General features: G+C 35.3%; 1 long non-coding RNA gene across 2 annotated transcripts in view; it reads right to left on the bottom strand.

The window, feature by feature from the left end:
* LOC129035055 (uncharacterized) overlaps positions 1-26,814 on the bottom strand; it is a 373,137-nt gene that overhangs the window by 11,997 nt on the left and 334,326 nt on the right. Inside the window, exons 5-7 of one of the 2 annotated variants that reach the window (XR_008502088.1) lie at positions 21,003-21,078; positions 18,438-18,538; positions 17,047-17,406 (exon numbers count right to left, since the gene is read on the bottom strand). This is a non-coding gene — a long non-coding RNA (uncharacterized LOC129035055). The remainder of the gene's footprint in view (positions 1-17,046; positions 17,407-18,437; positions 18,539-21,002; positions 21,079-26,814) is intronic. The other variant, XR_008502087.1, reaches the window with a different exon arrangement.

Here is a 26,814-nt window from a genome sequence, read left to right as displayed (position 1 = left end):
TGACCTCATGATCTGCCCGCCTCAGCCTCCCAAAGTGCTGGGATTAGAGGCGTGAGCCACCGCGCCCAGCCTGCAGCAGCTTATTTCTACAACAACCTGGGGAAGAGGGTGCAGGGATTGTGAGCCTCCATTATTTTGAGATTTTGTTATAGACAGCTGAATTAAACACTAACTGATCTCTGTTATCTCAGGAGTGAGCTCTTAGCCTAACCACAAGGTGATTTCTACTCTGGGATCTTGTCCTTTCTTGGGAATGGAGCTCAAATCTACTCTTGTCTCAGATTTTCTCTAAGCATACCTTGATATTTTTACTTTCTCTTTTTAGGGTTTAGCCCCTGAATGATTGAATAGTTATTGAACCTCCTCTCAAGGAACTACTAGCATCCAATTCCTTATTCCTCCTTCTCCAATTCGCCCTCTTCTCTACAGTGAATGTTATTATTTCTATTCAGCATGACATGAAGCTTAAGAGAACAAGGGTCTGAAACCAGATTGCCCAAGGCTGAACGCTGGATCTACTTATGCGTGACCTTGGAAAATGTACTCAGGCTCTCTGTGCCTTAGTTTTCCCATTTGTAAAATAGAGTACAACAACTCACAAGGAAATTGTGAAAAGGGTCGAAGACATTGTAAGTGCCCAACATATTTTAGCTATCATCGCTATTATTGTCACCATTTTCAGTGATGAAATTTCTTACATATACATCATCATGTGGGCTACCAAATGTATTGTCCTTATTAAAGACCTTCCCATTTCTTAGAGGAACTAATCATTTGAAACAGACAAGGAAACGACTCCTTATTTCCTGTTGTACACTCTATCTGGACAGTAATGTACATGGAATGGCTTAATTGACTGACTATAAGAAAGGCCATAATGTATACTCAAACAAAGAAAAAATGTGTAATACTTTAAAATATTATGCACTTCATACTAATATTTTCCTCTAAAACATTTTTTTTTTTTTTTTTTGAGATGGAGTTTTGCTCTTGTTGCCCAGGCTGGAGTGTAATAGCGTGATCTCCACTCACTGCAACCTCTGCCTCCCAGGTTCAAGCAATTCTCCTTCCTCAGCCTCCTGAGTAGCTGGGATTACAGGCACCCGCCACCATGCCCAGCAGCTAATTTTGAATTTTTAGTAGAGACAAGGTTTCACCATGTTGGCCAGGCTGGTCTCGAACTCCTGACCTCATGATCCGCCCGCCTCAGCCTTCCAAAGTGCTGGAATTACAGGTGTGAGCCACTGCACCCAGCCTGAAACAACTGATTTAGCAAATCTGTAGATATAGCCATCACATTAATCCATAATGTGGTACTGTGAAAGAGCCTAGGATTTGGTGAGTGATCCCACTCTTCCGGTTCGTGTAAGACCAAAAGGAAGTAAGAATTCTAGTGCTAAAATGGAGAGTCTTGGGAAAACTAGGACTACTTGATCACCCCAGATTTATTTAAGATAGATTTAAAATTAAAGCCTGCTATCTTCTTCATTTCCTCAAGGGGAAGTTAGTGAATTCTCCTCTTAATGCTACTGTATCCCAAAGTTCATGTGCTTGACCTTTGGGTCCTCAGTGTATTCATCTGGAAAATAGAAATAATATTACAAGGTACCTGTTGTAAGGTACTTGCAAATAGAAACAATGTTTATTAATAATCTTTTTTTTTCTCCACTCCATATGATACTTGAAGACTAAATTTCTTCAGTAATAAACTCAGGGAATTCAGAGCAGAACTCCCCATCTAGCCATCCTCAGTCATGTATGACTGGAATAAAACTTTTAACAAAAACAAATGGCATACTGCACCTTCAGCAGTGATATGCAGAAACCTCCCATAAAAGACCCTATTTTAAAACCAATGAAAAGAAACTCCATCACTCTAGTTGAGTGAACATAGTCATCAGCAACTGAAAATGGAAATTAGTTAGCAGAGGGTCCCTGGAAACCTGTGGAGAAATGACTTAATAATCACTGTGACTGAGACAGAGCTTTCCTTTTTTACCACAGCAAATAAAAAGAAATGTGAAAAATATACTTCCTTGGGCTTTTAGAAATAGCTTACTTAAAAGTAACTTATTTGTAATAGATACTTACTATTAAAAAGTGACTAGGGAAAAAATAATCTGAATTCAGAAGAAGAAGACATTGAACCACATCTTATAGATGTCAGTACATCTATTTTAATGAGCATGGATACTGGGTTATCCACTGTGGTCATGAGAAGAAACTTCCCTCTTAATCAACTCTTCTGCAAACTGAGAGAAAATACTTTCTTTACCTGCCACCAATTTTCCTAAGAAAGAGAGTTTGTGGCATCGTTCATTCCTGTTTGAAATTTCCAATTATTTCACCTACTATTAAAACCCCAAATGGGAGGAAATTAACTTCGAAGGATATACAGTATCCTCTCTTCTCACTTTGAGATCTTGCCTTGCAGATCTTTCTCTGCAAATTGAACTATGCAGCTAGAACGTATTTGAATAGAGACATGCCAAGTCATCTTAGAAAAATAAAGTGGATCTGTGGTAAGACCAAACTGTAAACATGTCAATTGCTTTAGGTAAAAACAAAACAAAACAAACAAAGCTAAAGAAACAATGAGTTCACCAGAAGAATAATTGCACTATAGCAAAGAAAAAAAAGTCAGAGAGTTAATCTTTGATAATGCCAATTTAAGAGCCAAAAAAATCAGAGCACTTGGTTTGGCCAGTGTAAATACTTTTCTTGTCAAAGCCTTATGCAATTAAACATTGACCTTCTTACAATGGTGGAATCCAGCTTCCAGCAGGAATATTTTCATCATGTTAAGAACTATCACATTGACTTCATCTATCACTTGGAACTTCTTTTAAAAATGTTTTAGCCTGTTGTGTTAGTCTGCAAGGACCGTTATAACAGAATACCACAGACCAGTGGCTTAAACAACAGAAATTAATTTTCTCACAGTTCTGGAGGCTGAAAGCCCACCTCAAGATGTTGGCGGAGTTGGTTTCTGGTGATGCCTCTATTTTTGGCTTGCTATGTCCTCACATAGTACTTCCTCTGTGTGACCACATTGCAGGTGTATCTTTCCTTTTCTTATAAGGATGGCCCATTTAACCTTAATTACCTTCTTACAGCCCCTATCTTCAAATATAGTCCCACTGAATTTTAGGAGGACACAATTTAGCCCATAACCCTCATGGTGATTGTGTGAGTTGGCCAAAACATACCAAATAAGGTCCATTCATGTCTATGATACCAAATAGCTGAGACGATTTCTAAGAAATTAATATTAGACAAATGGTTCCAAATATGAGTTAATATCTTGAAAGTACCATCCATGGACTATGTTGGCCAGAAACAACTAGGAAGTTGACTAAAATTTCAAATTTCTGGACCCCATCCAAGATCTGCTGAATCAGAATCTCTGAGACTGAGGAAAGAGAATCATCATTTTCAATTACTTTCACAGGCATTTTTATGTGACTTAGACAGTTTATCCTAGATTAAGTTACACCTGAGTTTCAAGATATTAATGGAAAAACCCTTTCCTAGGACCCAAATTAGAAGCATGAGTCAAAGACTGTGGCCTGGGAGAGGCCTAGATTTATATAAGGAGATTCTAGAATGCACCTTCTGAAAAAGCTCCTTATCATAGTGCACCATATCCCTTCTAATCTTATAATCTGGCCCTAGTTACCTGTGAGGTCTAGAGAGCTTAAAAGGGCACCTTCTTTTCATGTTTTTAAGGGAGAAATCTAAAGCCTATAAAAACAAAGTCTAATTACTTGTCCTATAAAGATAACATATCCTGATGGTCATTCCTCAAAGCACAATATCTTCAGAATTCACTTGTGAAACCTTGGATAAACATCAGAAACTTATGGAAAAAAATCATAGCCTTCAGGGACCTAATTGTTTTCATGTAAAAATAAGATAGATTTAAGTCCACAATAGATTCAAAGAGTACACAGTGCCATGAGACAGAACACAAATATATAACAAAAATATTTTCCTGTTTTCTTTATAAACAAAATTATTGGATTTAAACTTTTTAAGACAAGTGAAAGAAAAAAGAAAAAACACAGGAGTGAAACTTTAAAGGCCATTTCATCATGAAGGGCTCATTTATCATTTGACATTCATGTACCATGTACGTGGTTTCAAATGGTGGTTCTAAATTGTTATCTGAGTATCCCTGGAGTTCAAGATCTATGCTGGGGGATCTAAGAGGTCAAATAATACAAAAATGTTATTTGCCATTTTTGCTCTCTTTCTCTGAGAGCTGTACAGTGGACTTTTTCAGAGACATGAATTGTCATAACATCATAGGATAATGGTTAATGGGTCATAGATGATCTAATGGCTATTGGAATGTATGGGTATGCATGGTTGCATTCCAAATTTTTCAGATTTAATTGCCAACATGTTAAATATTAACAAATACATCCCCCTTTAACAACAACAACAAAAAAATAAAGATAACATATCCTGGCATCCTTCCAATATCCTCTGTTGTTAAATTATAAGAATAAAAGAAATGGAGGGCAAGTCTTATCACAGGTATTTATGACCACTGTGCAGTACCTGGACAAAGTGTTCGCCCTTTTTCTGTCCAGTAAGAGATGACCATATATCTTCTAGTAAATTTAAACAGCTATGCAATCACCCAGACATACCCTAGGTAATCTCACCCCAAACATTTGCAGAGTATGAATGGAGGCCTACATACCACATATCTAAAGGTATAAAAGTTATAAATTAAACTCCAAGCCATTAAATAAAACCTACTTTACCCAGTGGCATTATAAAAATGTTTAGTAATTGGGTCTTTGAAGGAGAAACAGGGGAGACACTTATGGGTAGCATTTGCTGATTTCTGTGGTATCAATATTCTCTCCACGGCTAATTTCAAGCAACTGACATGATTCCACTAAACATGAAGTTTAATGGAACTGGCTTTAGCACATCAATGAATTCATCTATGAACTGGCTTTAGCACATCACTGAATTCATCTTCTTTCCTTAATGACCTATAAGGCTAGGTTCAAATTTACAGGTCTTGGATTCCCGAAAATTTTACACCATAACTGACGTTCTTCCACCACTGGCTTTCAGTAACATCCTTCAGCCCCAGATAGTCTGTCTCTTCTTTTCCCATCCCTAACTCCATCGTATACAGCTAAGCATGTTTATGCGTTGACAACCCAGAAACACTGCTAAGCTTTATACACACTGACGCTATCCAGCCCACTCTCTTGCAAATAGCTGTCTTTTGGATACCTGTTAATAAAGGCAAACAGGGAACTTGAAACAAGGGCTTGGGACGACTGGGCCAAAGATTCTAGGATTTGAGGTATCTATGCATTTTTGAGGTGAGGCTAGTGATACCTAGGTCCTGTGTGGTCATGCCCAGTAGGCCCTGTGTATGCCTTACTCTGTGGAGGATAATATAGCCAAAGGCAGCCAGAGAAGAGGTCCCTAAAGTTTGGAGCTAAGGGCAGGGGCCCTCTTGCCTGGGTCTGAGACTGAGACTGAGAAGTCTCTAAGAGCAACACATTTTAGTTACTATTCCATTAATCTTTAGGTAGTAAATGGCCTCTGCAATACGTATTCATAAACCTGAGCATTTGATCCCCAGTTAGAAGCTTTTCTGGTCCAGTTTTAAGCATAGCAAGCAACGTCAGGCAAAGTGGAGCTCCTCGGTGTGGGGCTGAAGAAACCGTAAGAAACTGAGATCCTTGAATGTTTCAAAGGAACCTTGCCTAGCCTTGGGAACAATTTATAACACCCTGTCTAGCTTTGTCCCACCCATCTTTTAGTCTGCACTTTGCTTCGGCTGCCCTTGGGTGTCTGTATTTCCTGCAGGCTCCACGTTGTTTCTCAGCACTCTGTCTTTAGTTGGGTTACTGTTCCATCTGAGTGTCCCCCTTCTTTTTCTGCCCCTGTTCCATGCCATACCTCTGCTTGGTGGTGTTCATTCATCTTTTCAGACATCATGTACAACGCATCCCAGAAGAGCTTCTCAATTTTCATACCAATTCCCTTAACCCAGAGAACATGAACCCTAGTTCTAAAGATCTGGGAGGTATGGCCAAAAAGGGGAAATTATTATTATTATTGTTATTTTAGATATCCTATTTTATCTTTTTAAAAATCAACATTAAAAATTACACTGTCTTTGGAAAAAGATAGAGGGAAAAAAGAAAAATAATACATTAATGAGTTAATGGAAGCCCTCTAAGAAAATAACTTGTTATACTATGGACAATAGTTACCATAGGACTTTTGTAAAGTGTCACGGATATCTTTATCTTAAAACTTAAATAATTAAAATTTCTTATTCTGTATTTATGTCGATATGAAGTAAAGCATTGAACTACATAAACATTTGTAGCTGGGAGGCTTTTAGTGTAATTTGACAATGTTTGAGAGAAATTTCAGTTATGGTGTAGGCTGCTGAACAAAAATCCAACTGTCCAAATATTAAATTTTTGTTCCTCTAGTTTGTGAAATATTCATTGGTTTAAAAAAGTTATACTGAAGAAATTAAAATTTAGTGTTCAATTGCTATCATTAAAAATAATCAGAGTCTTATGGGGGCATTGTTGATACTTTTGCTTTTAAAGCATGATCTTCAGGGCATTTATGTAAGCTGACAAATTAATGACTTAGCAGAGATGTGGACAGTTAGGAAACTTAACTTGACAAAGGACTGACACCTTAATATCCACAAGTCTGCACAAATAATTCTAGGGATGTCATGAGTAGTAAACATGTTAGTTTAAGTTCTGAATATCTATTTCTCCCCAATGACAATATATTTATTGTTGATATTTTAAAATGATACACATTAATAGTTTTGTGCATTTCCTTCCACATTTCTCTCTGTACATACCTCATATCAGTATATATTCAAATTTCTTTCTAACAGTATACATAATGTTATTTAATCTACATTTTTACCTAACAACATGCCACTGACATATTTTCTTGTCAATAAATATAAACTCACACCATCTCTAATAATATTATAATATTTTACTTATAACTTATCTAAATAGCTTCCCATTGATGAGTATCTCAAAATTCCCCATTTGATTTCTCAAGTTTTTTTAACCTTGAAAGTGAATATTTTTGTACATACATATATCTTTCTGTACTAGCCCAATTTAGATACATTTCAAAAGTTGAACCCCTATGTATCACAGGTAAAATTTGACTTAACATTTAAGATTTTAAGAATTGCTTTAGATAATGTAAAATTCCTGCATTCTTCCTTTAGAATATCTCCTGCATATGCCTGCTTGTCACCAATGCCACCAATTTTGGCCTAGGCCAAGTCTCTGTTATCTCTTTCCTAGATCCTTGCAACTGATGCTTTAACCTACATTTGCCCCTATGCAGTCAATTCGCAACATGGAAGCAAGAGTGATCTTTTAAAATTCTGAGCCAGAGCATGTAATTTCTCTGGGTAAAATTCTCCAATGGCCTCTTCTTTCACCCAGTGTAACCCCATCTTGTTACTCAGATTTGCAAAGCCCTGAAAAATCCAGCCTATGTCTAAATCCTTGAGTTCCTCTTACACCATTCTCTCCTTTCTGAATTTTTGTGCACACTGGAGTTTGTTTATTTTTTTGAGGGAGCCAAAGCTTACCCTTCCTATTAGTCTTTGCACTTGCTCAAAGTGCATTTTTCAGCCTTAAATGCTTTTATCTTTCCTTTAAAGATGGCTCAATCTACTTGGTAATTTAGATCTCAATATTAACTTTCTAGAGGTGGCTTCTTTGACCATTCATAAAAACAGCCATTCGTTCATTTTCTAACATGTCATGTATTCTGTGTCTCAGCTGAACACATCACTGTGTGAAGTTTTTCTTGTTCATTTATTTGTTTAAGGCCTCACTCTTCCCCACTAGACCATCACTTCCGCAAGAATGAGGACATTGCCTGCCATACCTTACAGTGTCTGAGAGGTAGCAGAAGCTCAGTACTTTTTAACTGAATTCATGTTGCTTCTGGAGTGTTTCCTCTTAGAATTAAAAGACTCACTGAGGTAAAGGAGTAAAGGTTGGAAAGTAAGTGTTCAATAAAAACAGATCAGATCTATATTGGAATAATATGGTCTTCGTGAAAACATTATCCAGAAAGAAATAATGTAAAAAGCTAAGGATCTAGTAATTATTTTACTTTGTGACCATTTGCCTTTACAATTAAAGCTAGTGTTTTTATTAACTCTTCTTCAAATGACAGGACTTTAAGGGCCATGAATAAAAAGCTGTGGTCCAAACTTTGGCTGGCACCCTGATGACAACATCATCTGTTTTATGGTGGTTTCATGCAGATCTTGTGCAACTTCGAATTTAAAATACTGCATGTCAGAGTTATTCCATTAGGTTCAAAAGAATTGGGCAGCTTTATGTGCTCTAGTCATATTCTTGGTTCAGAGAAAGACCTTGGAGGCCTCTCTCAGAAATATCGAGGTTCTGCTCATTCAAAAGATTAAGAAGATTGTAAGAAAATTTTTCTGATCTATATTTATATTTTCCTTTTCTAAAATAGTGTGTGCTCTTTCAAGACCTAGATATGTTTGTACTTCTGGAATCAGAAAAATAAGTTAATTGATGTAAGTACATGGCAATTATTTATTCTTCATTATTCACATTCTAATGATCAACCAGGCATGTTGTTTTCTATATTGTGTTATTATCAATCATTACACTATCATACTATCAATAAAATTGTCCAAGAACTTCTCTGCAGATGGATCTAGAGAGCTTGGTTACTAGTGTGTGACTAACTTCCTTCTTTTTAGTCCCCACATTGATGATTTAAAGGGCATAAAGAAATCAGTCCAGTGTTGTGCCTCAATAGGCAGTTCCTCTTTGGTTTATCGAAAGCCCTGAGCTTGGGCAAGCTCCAACCCTGGAAGTCGCTCATCTTAGTATCTATTAAGCTATGAGATGTGGATCTTTTTCTCACTCTCCCATTGAAGACATCCATTTATGCTTATTTCCATCTTTCAATTGATGGACTGATATAGGAGCCTAAACACGTCATTTGTTTTTCCATCCATTCCCATTGTAGCAGTTGTGGATTCACTTCTGGTGCCAGATTGAATCCAGGGTGATTTTAAAGTCTAATAAAGCAAGGAAAATCTCTTCTACCAGTTGGAATTTTTTAAAACATGTTTCTTAATATGTAGCAATCGGGGGAGGGATGAAGTCTGCAGCTCATTTTCAAGGGAGAGATCCAATTTGGATTTTATGGATGTTGCTGTCACTGGTCTGACATTGCTTTATTCTTTCCCCAAGGAGGCAGAGTCAGGGTTTACTGCTGTTGCTGCTAATGTAGATCTCTCTGGCTGCTTGAGTTGAGAGCATTTTTGTTTTTTATGTATTGGAGTAATTAGCCCTCCTGACCATATCTCAGGAAGTGTCTGGATTGGAGGATTAGGATAAACATCTTCAGTCAGGCTTTCTGAGTGTGATCAATGTGGGGCGTTAGCATCTCATTTGATGTGTTTTTATCAAGGCTATGGGGTTTCATAGCTCTCCCTTTGAAGGGGCACTCTTTCATTTCTGGAATCACCAGGGTCGAGCTTAAATGACTGGGACAAAGTTAAAGATACTTTTTCTTCAAACAATTTATATGTCCAAGGCTGATCTTCATCTTGGCTTCTGTCCAGGGCCATCTCTAAATGCAGGTGGGTGTTTCCTTTTTGTTTCCATAGGACTAAAATTCTTAAACACATCAAAACACTGTTTATGCAATACAAGTTTTGTGCATTTCTTTTTTAATACACTTCATTTTTTAGTGATTTTAGGTTCACAGCAAAATTGAGCAAATGGTATAGCGATTTCCCATATATCCCCTGCCCCTACACTTGCATAGCCTCCCACATTGTCAACATTCTCCACCAGAGTGGTGCCTTTGTTGCAACTGATGAACCTCCATCAACACATCATAACCACCCAAAGTACTCAATTTACATTAGGTTTCACTCTTGGTGTGTACATTCTATAGGTTTGCATACAAGTACAATGACATGTATTCACCATTATCGTATCACATAGAGTAGTTTCACTGTTCTACAAATTCTGTGTTCTGCCTATTTATCCCTCCCTTCCCTTAATCTGGCAATCACTCTTTTTTTTTTTTTTAATTTTCTTCATAGTTTTGCCTTTCACAGAATGACATACATTTGGAATCATACAATATGTAGACTTTGAAATTCATTTCCTTTACTTAGTAATAATATGCATTTAAGTTCGATAGATAGCTCATTTCTTTTTAACAAGTAATATTCCATTGTCTGGATATACCAAAATTATCCATTTATTCATTGAAAAGTAACTGAGTTAACTGAGTTGCATCCAAGTTTTGGCAATTATGAATAAAGCTGCTATAAACATCTGTGTGCAGAGTTTTATGTGGACAATAGTTTTCAACTCCCATATGTCCAAGGAGGACAATTGCTGGATTCAATGGTAAGAGTGTGTTTAGTTTTATTAAGAAACTGTCAATATGTCTTCCAAAGTGGCCATACCATTTTGCATTCCCATCAACAATGAATGAAAACTCGTGTTCCTCCACATCATCGTTAGCCTTTGGTGTTGTAATTGTTCTGAATTTTGGTCATTTTGATAGGTATGTAGTTGTATTTCATTGTTGCTTTAACATTTCCTTAATGGCATATAATGGAGAACATCATTCCACATGCTTATTTGTCATTTGTGTATCTTCTTTGAAAAGATGTTTGTTAAGTTCTTTGTCTCCTTTTATAGTTAGGGTATTTTTTTGTTTGTTTGTTTGTTTTTTTTTGGGGGGGGGGGCTTGAGAGTTCTTCGTATACGTTGGATAATAATCTTTTATCAGCTATGTCTTTTGCAAATGTTTTCTCCCAGCCTGTAACTTATCCTTTTATTCTCTTGAGAGTATCTTTTGCAGAGTAGAACTTTTTAAGTCCAGCTTATCAATTATTTCTTTCATAGATGGTGACTTTGGTGTTGTATCTAAAACATTATTATGAAACCATATGTTACCTAGATTTAACCTTTTGTTATCTTCTAGGAGTTTTATAGTTTTATGTTTTACATTTATGTCTCTCATACATTTTGAATTTTTTTGTAATGAGTAAATACCTGGATTCTTTTTTTTGTTTTTTTTTTTTTTGCATGTGAATGTCCAGTTGTTTCAGCACCATTTGTAAAAAGATTATTTTTATCTTCATTTTATTCCCTTGTTCCTGTGTTCAAAGATCAGTAAACTGTATTTACATGGATCTCTCTCTCTTACATGTGCTCTCTATTCTGGTTCAGTAATCTATTTGTCTCTTTTTTTCATTTTTAAATGTTTTAATGATCTTCTATTTTGCAGATAACACTGTCTAAATTATTGCAGCTTTGTATTAAGTGTTAAAGTCAGGCGTTAGTCCTCCAACTTTCTTCTTCTCCTTCAATATTGCGTTGGCTATTCTGGTTCTTTTGCTTTTTCATATGCATTTTAGAATAATTTTGTCAATATCTACAAAATAGCTTGGAGAGATTTTGACTAACCTATAAATCAATTTAGGAAATACTGACATTTTGACAATATTGAGTTTTTGTGTCCATGAATATGGAATAGCTCTCCATATATTTAGCTCTTTGCTGTTTTGCTGTTTTGTTTTGTTTTCTACGAGAGAGTTGGTTTTCCTCATATGTATTATATTTATGCTTAAGTATTTGAATGTTTTAGTGTTAGTGTATACGTTGCTGTGTTTTTAATTTCAATTTCTCCCTGTTCATTGTTATTATATAGGAAATTAATTGGCTTTTGTATATTAACCTTATATCGTGCAGTATTGCTATAATTGCCTATTTGTTGCAGTAGTTTGTTAAAATTTTTGAATTTTCTACATAGACAATCATGTCAACTGCTAACATAGACTTTTATTTCTTCCCTCCCAATTTGTATACATTTTATTTCCTTTTTCTGTCTTATTGCATTATCTAGGACTGCTAGTGTTGAAAAGCAGTGGCAATAGGGAACATACTTGCCTCGTTCCTGATGTTAGTGGAACACATGCTGCTTAATCTCTAGTATTTTGGAATTTTCCAGCTATCTTTTTGTTTTTGATTTCTAGTTTAATTCCATTTTGAAGTGAGAGCAGGCATGGTAAAATTTTTATTCTTTAGAATTTTTCTAGGTATGTTTCATGGCCCAGAATGTGGTCTCTATTGGTAAATATTCTATGTGAGCTTGAGACAAACATGTATTCTCTTAATGTTTGATGAAGTAGTTTATATTCATTTTATTTATGGTGTTGTTGAATTCAGCTGCATCCTTGCTGATTTTCTGCCTGGTGGATCTATCTATTTCTGATAGAGGAGTGTTGAAATCTACGACTCTATTAGATTTCTCCTTGAGTTGTATCAGTTTTTTCCTCATGTATTTTGACTTTCTGTTTATAAATACATACATATTAAGAATTTTTATGTCTTCTTGGAGAATTGACCTGTTTATCATTATATAATACCTCTTTATCCATGATGACTTTTCTTGCTATGAAGTCTGCTCTGTCTGAAATTAGTCTAGCTAGTCTTTTTCTTTTATTAGTGTTAGCATGATATATTGTTCTATATCAATTTACTTTTAATCTGTATTTGTTTTCATATTTAAAGTGAGTTTGCTATAGACAATGTATAGTTGAGTCTAGTTTTTTGATCCAATCTGACAATCTCTATTATTTAATTAATGTAAACCATTGACATGCAAAGAGATTACAAATATAGTTGGCTAATATCTACTGCATTTGTTGTTATTCTTTTTGTTACTCTTGTTGTTTGTTTCTATTTTGTCTTTCATTTTTTTTTACCCTTTTTGTTTGTAATTAAGCATTTTATGTACTTTCATTTTTCTCTCCTTGTTTAGTATGTCTTTCTTTACTGTTTTTAGTAGTTGCCCTAGAGTTTGCAATATAAGTTTACAGCTAATCAGAGGCCACTTTCAAATGACACTATATTTCTTCATGGGTAGTGCAAGTACCTTCTAATAACAAAACCATTCCAATTCTTCCTTTCTGTTCCTTGTATCATTACTGTCATTTATTCCACACATATAAACATGAATATATAATTGAATACATTGTTGCTATTATTTTGAATGATATATTATCTATTTAATCAATTAAGAATATAAAATAAAACATTTTAATTTTACATTCACTTATTTTTTTATTTGATGCTCTTCCTTTATGTTAATCTAAGCTTCTGACCTATATCAGTTTTCTTCCCTCTAAGAAACCTTTTTTAACATTTTTTTTTGCAGAGAAAATTCATTGGCAAAAAATTATTTCCATTTTTGTTTCAGAAAATCTATATTTCTCTTTCACTTTTGAAGAATAATTTCACAGGATAAAGAATTCTAGGTTGGCATTTTTTTTCTTCTTAACAACTTTTCCTCACTTTTCTCTTTCTGTTTGCATGGTTTTTGAAAAAAAGTTGGATGAAATTTTTTCTTTGCTATCCCATAGTTAAGTTTTCTTTCCTTTTCTATCTAGCTTATTTCAGTTTTTTATTTTTGATTTTCTGTAGTTTGAAAATCATATGCCTCATGTTAGTTTTCTTGCATTTATGCAGCTTGGCTTCTCTGAGCTTCCTAGATATGAGGCTTGGTGTCTGAGAAAATCCTCAGTCAATATTGTTTTAAATTTTTGTTGTTGTTTCTTTCTTTTTTCTCCTTTTGGTATTCTCATTATGCATATGTTACACAGTTGGCAGTGGTCCCACAATTTTTGAATATTTATTCCCTTTTTTTCTTTCTTTTTTTTTTTTTTTCTTCAGTTTTGGTGGTCTTTGTTGATATATTCTTAAATTCAGAAATTCCTTCCTTAGTCATTTCCAGTCTGCTAATAAGCCCATCAATGGCATTCTTCAATTCTGTTAATTTTTAATCTCTGGCATTTCCTTTTTGTACTTTCTTAGAATTTCCATCACTCTGCTTATATTGCCCATTTATTCTTGTATGAGGTTTCTGTTATCTATTAGAGCCATTTGCATATTTATTATAGTTGTTTTAAATTCACATCCTGATAATTTCAACATCCCTGCCATATGAGTCTGGTGTTAATGCTTTATATCTTGAAATATTTTTTTGACTGTGGGCCATGACGTACCGTGCAAAAGGAATGGCTGTAAATAAGTCTTTAGTAATTTGGTGGTAAAGTGCAGGGTGGAAGGAAGCATTCTGTAATCCTATGATTGATTAGGTCTTAGTGTTTCCCGGAACCTGTGCCTTTGGACTGTGATCTTCACATGTGCTTCTCAGCCCCACCTTAGGTGGAACAGTGTTGGCTAGAATAGGCAAGTGGTATTTTCCTTTCCCCAGGTCAGTTAGGCTCTGAGGAAGCCTCAGCAGGTTAGGCTCTGGTTAAATAGTTTCACTTGAGGGCAACCTTCCTTAGGAAGAACAGAATGCTCAGGCTGATTTAAAATTTTTTTTCTCCCCCTGCTGGAAGCATTAGAGAATTTTTCCTCTGATACTCACCCTGAGAACCTGGTGGAGCATCAGAAGGTAAAACTAACAAAAGTGCAGGGGGCCTCTTGAAGGCTGGGTCCCCTACAGTTTTTATCTCTCAGAGTTGTCCTCATGGAGCTTCCAGCTCATGAATTCACAATTCATTAATTACACTTCAGGTTTTCCTAGCCTGGCACTGGTTCCTGTAAAGGTTGTTGCTCGTGGCTTTCTGCTCCAGTAAGTTGTGATTCTCTGCTTTTGCCTCTCAGTCTCTGCAATTTGGGGGACAGTGGTTTGCTTTGGGCAAATTATACATCTAAGGATCACATGGACAATTTCTGTTATGGATTTAATAACAGTTATGAATTTTTTAGTTTTTTTCAGCTTTTTATATGTTGTTAGAACGGAGTTGCAACTTTCAAGCTTCTTCCATGCTGGATTGTAAACTAGAATTCTTGTGCATATCTTAGAATTGACTCTATAGATGGTCAGTTCTTTGAGCGCAGACACTGTGTCCTTTATTCCATACATTCTTTTTTTAATGAGATTACCAGTTAGTTACTTGATATTGTTCTAGGTGCTGATGATACTGAAATAAGCATAATACACTTAAACTCCATGACCTTCATGGATGTTATGTTTAGTAATGCGAACAGGAAAAGTAAACATACAAATCAGAGGAAAAATAACATTATTAATGATAAGTAGTTTAAGGAAAATAAACCAGGACCTTATAATAAAAACTGTCTACAATAGAGGGTAGCAACGTTTGATGTGAAGCATAAAAAACAAGTGAGAGGTAGCCATAGGAAAACGTAGTTGGAGAAAATCCCACTCTGTGCCCTCACTACCTGTGTGACCTTACGCAAGTTACTTATTCTCTCAGAATCTAAGTAAGTTTCAATAGGAAAAAAGTTAAAATTTATAAAGTACAATGCCTAACTCATAAAACCCTCAAAACTGTTGCTAGATCATTATTATCCCTATTGAGACACTTGAATTTTATTTTAATTCCAAAGCAAAATCATTGACATGCTTTCAGCATGGGGGCTCTTGAATCCCTAATGATGCTTAGCATAACGCCTGCTAAGTAATTAGTTTTATAGCATATTATTTTCTTTCTGAAATTTTCTAAGTGATGTTTAGTCAATCAAGTTATCTCTACGTACTTAGAGATCAGCTACTCCATGTATTCCATGGCTACCTGGTCTACAGTTTCTGTTGGAGATAATTCAAAATAATTTTAAGACATAGACCTTGATTTCAAATATATTGTCATTAATTCATGAATAGAGGACTCTTATAAAGTTTATGTTTAGTTCTTTTTATAGAATGTATCTAACTGGCTCCTCTTTCTTGACTAGTGGTGATAATGTTGAAACACAAGAAAAGTGATAATGTTGGTGAAAAATAAATAGTAATAGTCAATCATATGGGATTGATTAAATAAATTATAAGCATGAATACTCCCACCAATAAAAGTCGGATTGTATCATAAATCATGATAGGGTAGATATCCAAAAAATAAATTTTAGGAAAATAAAACAGGTTATTAAAATTCTGGAAGAAAATGCTTGAAAATGTCAACAGTGATTAAGTCTGGGTGGTGGGATAAGATGATTATAGATTGGTTAATTTCCCTTGTCTCAGTTTGTTTTGCGCTGCTATAAGAGAATACCTGAGACTAGGTAATTTATAAAGTACAGAAATGTATTTCTCATAGGTCTGCAAGTGGAAAAGTCCAAGATCAAGGTTTGATTTCTGGTGAGGGCCTGGTCTCTGCCTCCAAGATGGCACCTTGAATGCTGTCTCCTTCAGAGGTGGAGCAATGCTGCTTCTCACATTGCTGAAGAGTGGAAGGGAGACAGCCCACTCTCAAAAACCATTTTATTGTGGCATTAATCAATTCATGAAGGTAAAACTCACAAGACCTAAACACCTCCCATTAAGCCCCCTCTCCCAACATTGTTGCCTTAATGATTAGGCTCTCAACACATGAGTTTTGGAGGGGACAAATACTAAAACCATAGCATTCCCTTCTGAATTTTTCTGTACTTTCTAAACATCTCAAGAAAAGTATCCATTAGTTACGTAATCCACTAAAGCCAATTAATTACAAACAAGATTAAAGAAGAAAGGAAATTCACAATCACTACAAAAAGAATTAAAAGAAAGTAACAGCAGATTATATAACAGGATATATACTTAGGCTAAAATATGAACCATTATTTCAGTTAAATCTTCATATATTCTATGGTCTTAGAACAACGGACTTCATTTTGAAGACATATAGGGAATATCCTCTGGTTATTGCCTAACCTTTCTTGACCCAAGATCACCTAGACAGAAAATAATTTGACGACATACTTGTTCCAAAGGCCATGCTTATTTATCTACACTGCACTATGTCTGTATTTATGTCTTCAAAATAGACTTGAAGATGATGGGAGACATGAGAAGAACTTTCCATTCCCTCTGTTTCATTTTACTCTGCAGCGCCCTTCAATCCCTTCCAACTATACTGAGTCTGTACTTCTGCTACAACTGCTTATATATAATTGTTCTCACCAGACGCTGGGCTCCTTGAAGCTGGAGAAAGAGTCTAAATCAGTCTTTGGTATCTCTGAGGCCTAGAGCAATGCCCAGCCTATCAGTAGCATATAAATGTTTGTAGAATTTATTGAATTGCTGCATTTTCTCCCACGTGTCCTCTACATGCCAGAAGTGTCAGTGTTGGTAAATTCTTCAACTCTGAATTTCAAGAGAACCCCAGAGCCATGTTGCTCATTTCCCAATGGACACCTTTATCTTGTACTAACATTTCAAGAATTGCCTTGCTTTCTGCCTTTTTTTCTTGTTTAGAAAATTCTGGCAATGAGGTACTTTAGAAAGCAGCCCAATGTCTGACAAAGTCTTCTGTTTTCTGACCTGTAACAGAAATTAACTTTGAGCAAAAGAGCAGTTCTCCACCTGCAGGCCTAAGCATGGAACTTTAACGTAAATGACAATTGCAGGAGCCCTTAGAAAGGAGATGGGGAGGAGGGTGAGGTCATGTGACAAGATTTCTACTGCGTGTCAGCCCTTTTCTTTGGCATTTAGATGAGTTGAATGACAGGTAAAGCTTAGGGCTTAGGCTGCCAGGAACAAAAAAAAAATGTGGGTAAATTTAATCATTTGCTCAAGTCTTTAAATATCCTGTATAGCTTTCAGGCACAAAGCAATCTTCCTACAGAGAAACAAACCCAGGATGTGGTTACAACGTACTGTTCTACCTCTTTGTGTTAAAGTGCCTTAATGATCAGGAAAAAAAAAAGATTTGCATGAATGCTTTTTATGGAAAGCACTTAACACAATGGTTACGCAAGACAAACGTCAGCACAAGTGGATATAACTGATATGATGAGTCATCCTATGTGGTTTAAAGCCACCACAAGTGAATGTCTTTTAATTCAGCCTACATATGCCCAGAACATCTTTTATAGGACTTTGAGGGTATCTATGGCATTGACAAAATACAATTAGCTCCCTGACTGAATCATAAGATTGAAGGACAGTCTGATTTAAAAATAATTAAGGTGAACGGCATATGGATGCCAAAGGTTCTTCTGAAATCAGCCTTAGTGATTTGTTTTTCTCTCCAGGTATAATGTCATAACAGACACACACACACACACACACACACACACACACACACACACACATACATGCAAACACATAGTGACATCACCTTAAGATCTGAGTAATGTAGGCAGGATAGAAATATAATTGGCCACAATACTGTCCCATGTAAGCACATTAGTGATGCTTACTTAATCTTTTGGCATCAAGTCATTCTCTGGAGTAAGAAGTAAGGCTTTCTGTTTTAATTTCATGACACAAATTTGGAAACACCTTTGCTCTTTGAAGAAAGGTACAATACAAGATTTTATTATTATACTGATTACATATTTGATAATTACCTGGTCTTATTGTCACTAGTATGGCTGTCATTACACATTGATTATAGCATTTCTTTCTGTTGACATCAAACAGGACCTCAGAATTCTTCTCAGCAAAGTGCCTGAAGAAAACACGGTAAATCAACTGGAATGACCATGTGAAATAAAGTCTACTTCTCATTCACAGCACATATCAGACAACCTACTAATCAAGGTTATGATTTTCAGATATCCACTTTATCCAAATGAACATTTGGTAACATTAGGTTCTGCCACAGCAATTAATACAGGGACTCATTTAAAATTGCTGTTACCTTGTCTTTCTGATATTTTAACGGGTTGTCTTCAGTTCATATATTCTTTTTATTTCCCATTTCTTATAGAGCCCAGTTATAAGGCCCATTGTAGTATAATCAATAAAAAATTGTTGACTGATCAGTTAATAATGTGATGATTTGTCTAAAAGCTGCATTGGTAGAAAGGAAATAATTTTGTACTAAGACTGAAAACATTTGAGTTCTATTCTTTATATCTGCAAGTAACTATGGTTTGGAAAATATGTTTCAACTTCTCTAAAACTCAGTTTCCTCATTTCTTAAAATAGGGCAATAAACTGGATATTTTCTAAGGCTTCTCCCATTAGAAAATACATTAATTATTCTGAGATATGTGCATGAATAGGTATCTCATTTATTTTAAAGTAAATAAGGTACCATAAATGTCTATTTTCAAAGATAAAACTCTTCTTTATCTTTCCATTTCCATTCTCCCCATCTCCAACATTTATTTTCTCAATTTACTTGGAGCGTACAATATTTAGGTAGGGTGTGGCTCTGAGAACTAGTAAAAACACCCCCTCCCACACACATCCCATAAAATACACACATATGCACTCAGGTTAGTGAGAGGACCAATGAAGGAATTCCTTTGAGTTACTGATTTCTTCAAATTTGACTCAGTTTTATTCACTACCAAAAGGAGCTATTGGAAACCTTGTAATCTCACTGAACTCACATTCAAGGAAAATCTCTCTATTTCTCAATAGTTCTTACCATTTTTGCATATGCTATTCACTTTGAAAAAACTTTCTCCAGGAAAATTCCTATGACTTCTAGACTGAGCCAAAATGCCAGCTCCTCATTGATGCATATGTAATTCTCCTTGTCAGTGTCAGGTTCTCTGTCTGCAGTGATTTCCTAGCACTTTAATTGTGCCTCTGTGGAAGAAGTTATATATTGTAATTTAAAAATATCTGTTCATGTTTGTTTCTCCCAACTACTTAAAAGCAGTCATATTTTAGGTACATCTAGTTTATCTTAAGGAGCTGTATTAGATTGGCTCCTTTAAAATTCTGGAGTCCACCTAATATCCCATTTCAAGGTAAGCCCCAGAATGCTTTTCAGCGGCATTCTTGACCTCTCTATTACTATGAAAGCTAGACTCTGACACTTTTGCATGTCAAGTCCAGAATCTCCCTAGAGAATCTCCCTAAAAGTTTTTAGCCTTTTTCAAAATGAAGCTTATTGGAGAAGAGAGTGAACAAGAAGGCTTTAGGTCTTGTGATGTTAATTATTTTTAAAGAAGAATAGATTATCATATTTTAAAACTAAAATCATCATTTTTTCTTCATGTTACTTCTTTGATTATCTGCATACATTACTAGAGAACCTGTGGTCTAAATTCTTAGAACCTTGTTCCTGGTCTTTCAGCCCTCACAAAAAAAGGTGACTTACAGAAGCACCTGACTGGCATTTGACAATTCCCAAAGGAATTACTTCCAAAGCATCTTGCATTAATTTTCTCATCTCTAAATTTATCTCAGACATCTATCCTCACATCAATATGAGTCTGTATGTCTGTGTGTACAGGTTTCATATTTAATAGCACATATGATCACAGATTTAACGCATCAATTAGCAACTTGCATGTAATGGCAAATGCATTTGCCAAATGGACGGAAAATGCTTTCTTTTTTTCATCTCTTCTTCCTCTAATATCTCTTACTAGACAAATCATCATTACTGGTGATCTCTGACAACAGACCTTTCTAAGTCCGATTCTGTCATTTGCTTGATAGACATGTTGACTGCAGCAAAGAGTCCCCTATCATCAACTTTTCCAGATGTTTGCACAGCGGGTTCGGTGTTTTTAAACTATCTAAGTGATGGTCCCAAATGACAAATGTTCATTTTCAAAATTAAAGCTTATTACGAATTACCTGCCAAGTACAATGTGTCGAGAGACTGAATGAATTAGAAATTTTGCCCATTGAGAATGAATGAATAAGAGAAAACATAAATGAGGCAAGCTATTACACATCCTTGAGGAGCATAGAAAGAATTTTAAATAACAGTAATTTACTAAAAGCTGTTGCATTAATACTTAGGCCTTATCTTAAAGAGGCCCATCCCTACCTTTTGATGTGAGTCAGGCTTCAACTTTTTTAAGTGAAAATAATAATGTCTAGGAAAGACAAGGATAATCTCTAAGATGAGCCTGTATTTCTCTTTTTAATCATCATCCACAGAGGTTCAGGTTTGCTATACTGGGAAGAACATGGCCTGATATAGCCATCAAAAGACTAACCTTTTTTTGCTCTTAGTTGTCTTCCAGCTGTGTGATCTGCTGCTGGTTACTAGTCCTTGAACCTCAGTTTCTTCTCCTATAATGTGAGAATAATAAAACCTGAACAAATAGGTTGTGGTGAAACTTAAACAAATCAACATAAGTATTTGAATGTACTTTGTAAACTATGAAGTATCATAAATATATACTGATGTCATAATAATATTAACTACCATATATTAAGTATTTACTTTGTACCAGATACTATGTAAGTCTTCACATATATTATCTTGTACAATCTTCACAACTATTGAAGGTAGGTAATATTATCTCTGTTTTATAGATGAAGAAACTGAGTCTTATATAGAGTTTGAGTAACTGGCCTAAATAACTGCTAGCTTGGGCTGGACAGGATTGAAAAAAGAATGTCTGATTCCAAAAACATGCTTTAATCTCTATACTGTGCTACTGTACTTTTAAGAGCCTAATGTTCAGTGATGCCACTTTGATGCAAAACATTTTGGAGCTTTCATTTAAAATTGCCTTCAGATACAGATTCATCAAGGCACACAGAGCAATCAGCCTAATGACTCTATAGAGAACTCTTATTTTTGGCCCCCAAAAGCATCATTAAGTCTAATCATCCCGCATTCCAGGTAGGAAGGCAATGACTATCCACAACCAAGAGTTCTCTCTTTTTGAAGGTTCTACAAGATTGACGTTTCTTTTTAAGATGGACATGGATCTTTTCTCATTACATCCCCACAGCCTGTGTATAATATTAATTATAATTCCAATATGTTAACCATTTTTTTTTACAGATCCAACTTTCAACTAGCAAGAATTCTTAAATTACTGTACCCCAGAAGCAAGAATAGAAGGTGCGTATTTCTATTTGAAGAAATTTTTAAAAATGTAAATTCTCTTTTTGCTGCCTAGGAAAATTTTTGGTCTCAGCTAGAGAAATACGAAACCAGGATGACCAAGAAGTCAGGGTTTATTTCATAGGGCAAAATAGAAGCATCTCGATTTTCCATCTTTAATATTATAATCAGCAGCAGGAAGCAAAGCAATATCACAGTCCTGTTACAGGAATCTAATAGCTTTTTATAGAATGCACAGCAGCAAACGTTATCACTATGCTTGAAAAAACCATTTTCATTATCAGTTACTATTTTTTTCAATTGATTATGACTTTTCCTTTAAGAAATGTGTTTAGGCAAAAATTTCCTATGTTTGATTTAGCCCAAGGAAAAAATTTTTGTGGGAATGGAGAGAGCACTCCAAACTGAATTCATTCTGCCTTTAAGTTATGCAAACATGGACAAAATATATCACATTCTACTGAAATTGTTTTTTATTTATACTTCGACTGCTTAGAAAGGGTGTATCAATGGAAAATACAGCTTTACGACATTACAGGGGCCACTGAGTGGGATGAAGCTTAAATTTTTCTTCAGAGTTATGAAGGTTTAAGTGGTAGGAAAAAGGATGCGCTTAAAGTCATTTCTTCTTTTTTCTAAGGTGTTGCATTGTACTGAATCCTCTTCAGAACACTGAGGATATACCAATTCATTTTAGAAGCCTCCAAGGTGAGCAGTGAAAGCAATCAAAGTTAAAGTTAGCATCATTTAAGACAGTGAATTAACAGCACCACTCAGAGTGGAGTGTGAACGTATTTGTATGTCTGGCATAGCCTAAGGTTTATTTATTTATTTATTTTTTACGATGGAGAGAGGGCAAGAGATCAAGGTGTTTTAAGATGACCAAATGTCTTTAAGATTCTTCAGGAAAAAAAAAAAAAAGCAGTACATAGCTGTGAAATTTGAGGCTACACCTATTACGCTGAACAAAGAGGTAGTACTCCCTGAGAGCAAATACTAAGGCTTGTTTGAGCAAAACAAGGGATTTAGAAGTCTAGGACAAAACAGGCTTTCCATTTCACAGAAAAGACAAATAGCTTTAGAACAACATTTTGATTGAGCAGATGTAAAGGACCCCTATATTTAAATTTCGACGTATAAATCCCAATTTTGCCATGTAAAATTAATAATGGATTTCTCTAAAACCAAACCCTCTTCAACTTTCGTTGTAATTCTCTTAAGAAAGCATTAAATAAAAGTATTTCACTTTTAGTTGAAAATCAATGGCACTTCAGTGAAGCATGCATCTTCCAAGTATTATGGAGTCTAGAATCATACAGTTCCGCTAGTAATACATGGGGCCCCGGCTTTGGTGGTAATAACTTCGTGCAACAGTGCGACATAGGAGTCTTTGGGAAAAATCATGCAAAATAAAGAATTGAAAATTGAGTGTGAATGTGCTCTAGTTCTCTTTGAAATGCTAACCTGATACATAAAATTATAAATAATGAAAATGGTGTGATAGGAATAGGAATGAGAGTAGTAATAAGTAGAAACAATATTTACTGTCTACTATGGACCAGACACTAAATGCATGATATGCATCATCTCATTTGATTCTCTTAAGAATCCTGTAACTTGGCATTATTACCTACATTTCTGGAGTAGGTTTGAAGAAGGAACAACTACGTGTGGAGACATTCAATAAATTTAAGATGGGTTAAAATATTTTATTATACATTAATATATGGCCATTTCAACAATGAATCAAAAGGTATTATAAATTCTATCTACTTGGAAAGCTCTTTCTCCCTTTGCATAGTGATAAAATTGTATTCATTTTTCACTGTGATAATGATAAGGGTGAATAAGATATAGCTCCTGCCCTCCAGGAACTCACAGTCTGAAAAGGGAGATGAAGCATGTATTAAAAAGCCAAATATAATTCATGGTAGTTTGTGGTAAACTCTGTAATACAGGTATATTTAAAGCTATGGGTAGGCAGAAGAAAGAAAATAATTCTCAGAGCTAGGGTAGAGTTGGAGGAGGAAAGGATTAGGGACATCTCCTTAGAGGAGTTCAGCTGGGTTCTAAAGATGGGCAGAGTTGAAACAGACAGTGTTATGAGGCTCAGGGAAATGTTTGATGTGCAATGTCTTTGAACCTAGGGTATATTCAGAATGTCAATGTTGCTGAAATTTTTGACATATGATTGAGCAATAATATGGGTAAGGACTAGATTGTAGAAGACCTACACTACTACTCTAAGCAGTTTAAACTTCATTTGGCATTCAGGGGCAAGTTTCAGACTGGAAGTATAATACGATCAGAGCTGTGCTTTGAGAATATTAGTCTAGTAATGCATTAAACTCATTTCTCTAATTTTTTACTGAATAATTATTGTCCTGTGACTGTATGGCAGGACTTATGCTAGGCAATGGGGATATAATGGTGAATATGACTCACTCTCTGCTTGCATGGAAATTATAATCAAGAAAATTAAACATAAAATAGAACATTGTCATCAATATTATAATAGAGAAAGTACAGGGTAGCATGTAGAAGTGCCTTCTCTAGTATTGGGATAATCAAAGAAACTTCCTGTAGAAATTGATTTCAAGTTGTGTGTATGGCATGTATGTATATACACATGTGTAGGCTTATTGAATAAGAGGGTCAATCTATGAAAAGGCTCAGAGGGGAAAGTGTGCTTCAGGAACCTGATGCAGAGTTATTTGCTTTCCAACCACATAGATCCTTAACAACCTCAGGTGTGTGCACAGGGTTCCTGGTCATTTCATCTTGGACTGGACAGGCAGGATTCACCATCTGTCAGCTTCCAAGAGAACCAATTAAGTATTATGCACAAGGACCTTATGAAAGCAAATTTTGTTGAATTGAATTGGATTTCTTCATAGACCTAGAAATCATCTGGTTTAAGATTCCTTTTCAATGCCAAATATGAATAATTCAGTCAAGTCTGAAATAAACACCATGATCAAGTGTGGCTTTTATTGTCCAATTTATTCACTCACTTATTATTTGTTGTTTGTCAGCACCATATAACCCACTATACTAGGTACTTGCCTTATCTAATCTTTTAGTCATAATTAATCATTATTTTATGTAAACGTTTACTTCATTTTTCCTAGAACACTTTTCATAGTTTGGGTCTATCACTGTAAGTTGTATATAACTGTGTCCTCAAGTAGACTGTGGCATTTGAAAAAAATGTGTTCTCATCTTGTGTTCCATTCAAGCAATGTCAAGAATACAATAGAGGTTCTATAAATGGTGGGTGATGGATGGATGCATGGATGAACAGATGGAGACAGACATGAATAGGAATTTGTTTCTGTCCTCAGAATCTTATAGTCTAATAATGCAGATCAAGGACAAGCATGCAGTTAATGAGAAATATTTTCCATTATTAAAACCGTCATGTTCTCTCTTTTCAGTTTATGTTTAATGTTCTAGAGCCACAATCTTATCATGATCCTAAAGATATCATGAAGGAGCCTCATAATGTATTGAGAGTTTGAAATATGAAAATTTTTTATAATAGCTGAAGTTTGATTTTTAAATTTCTGAAAATACTAATTACTGAGCTTTCTCTTTAAACTTAAAATAAAAGCAGCCCCGAATACCTCATTTAACCATTTTAATATGTTGTTATTTTACTTCCGGTGAGATGCAATGGAAGTAGATAAGAACAGAATAGGAATTCTAGAGAATGTCTGCAGTCATCATTAATCCAACAACAAAACAGAAGTATGTCTTTGCCTTTACATGTAATGGGATTGACGTCATTTCCTACGTTTCTATTCAGTGGTCTCATTTGATTGACATTTCCCCAGGAGTGTTGCCATGTTTTCTTCTTTCCATTCAGTAGTTCAGCACATCTTTATTGACTGTTGCATGCCATGGGCTTTGATCTGGCCAACCAGATGAAAGAGATTTCAAATTTTCAACGGCATTGTCTACATGGACTCTTGTTTCTCCATGACTTATTTTGAGAAACATAAGTAAGACTTTTCTTCTTTTGTATATATTGGAGGTGCATATCTTTGCATTTCATTGGAGCAAAGTGATTCAGTAATACAAAAGGTAGTTTTTCTGTTAAACTCAGGGGATTGTAATCATTTAATATACTCTAGAAGTTAAGAAAATACATGATTTAACATGGAGATGAAAGAGATAGGAATTATAGTCAGAAAAACGATTTTCTTAATCTTAGTGAGTTTCCAATTCCTCTTCTGTAAAACGATAACAATAATACAACTTTTAAATATTGTTATAATGTTATTATGAGAATTTTAAAAGATAATAGGTGTTAAAAATGCCGGGCATTATTCTCATATATGATAGGCTGTCATTTATTTGTTGATTACTGTGTGGAGATGATGTACTAAGCACTCTACCTGCATTTCCTCATTTGTTATTTCCCCCAAACTCTATGAGGCAGATTCTGTTTTTATCATTATTTTAAATGAGGAGACTAACACACAAGAAAGGTAAAACATATAATTTGGCACTGATCCTAGAACGAATACAGAGAAAGACCAGTATTTGAGCCCACATGTTGATGGGGTGTGGTTCAAAGACAATGTTGAAACTTCTAGGTATTTTTTTGTTGTTGTTGTTTTTGATTTTTTTTCTGCCAAATTAAGAAAAAAAATCTGGATTTAGTAAGGAGAGGCTTTATTTGAAAAGGGAAGAAATGGAAGAGAAAATGGACTATTGCAGTGAGAATCATGCTCTGACCATAAGATCAGCAATGTCTCAGAGGTTAGGAAAACAAGAGTTCCTCCTTTATTAAGGGGAGGGAAAGAGGCTACAAAGAGCTGATGTGAAATGTAAGGGTTGTGCAATCCCGTAGTAGACCACAGGACATTTTTACTCTGAGGCCAGCCTCTTCTCAGGAAAGGCTTTTAAGCAGGGGTTTATACCAGCTCAGGCTAAGGTTTGCT

This window comes from Pongo pygmaeus, chromosome 3 (assembly GCF_028885625.2).
Source record: "Pongo pygmaeus isolate AG05252 chromosome 3, NHGRI_mPonPyg2-v2.0_pri, whole genome shotgun sequence".
NCBI lineage: Eukaryota > Metazoa > Chordata > Mammalia > Primates > Hominidae > Pongo > Pongo pygmaeus.
The sequence above is the reverse complement of the archived record's forward strand: the minus strand, read 5'-3'. Positions and strand labels throughout refer to the sequence as shown.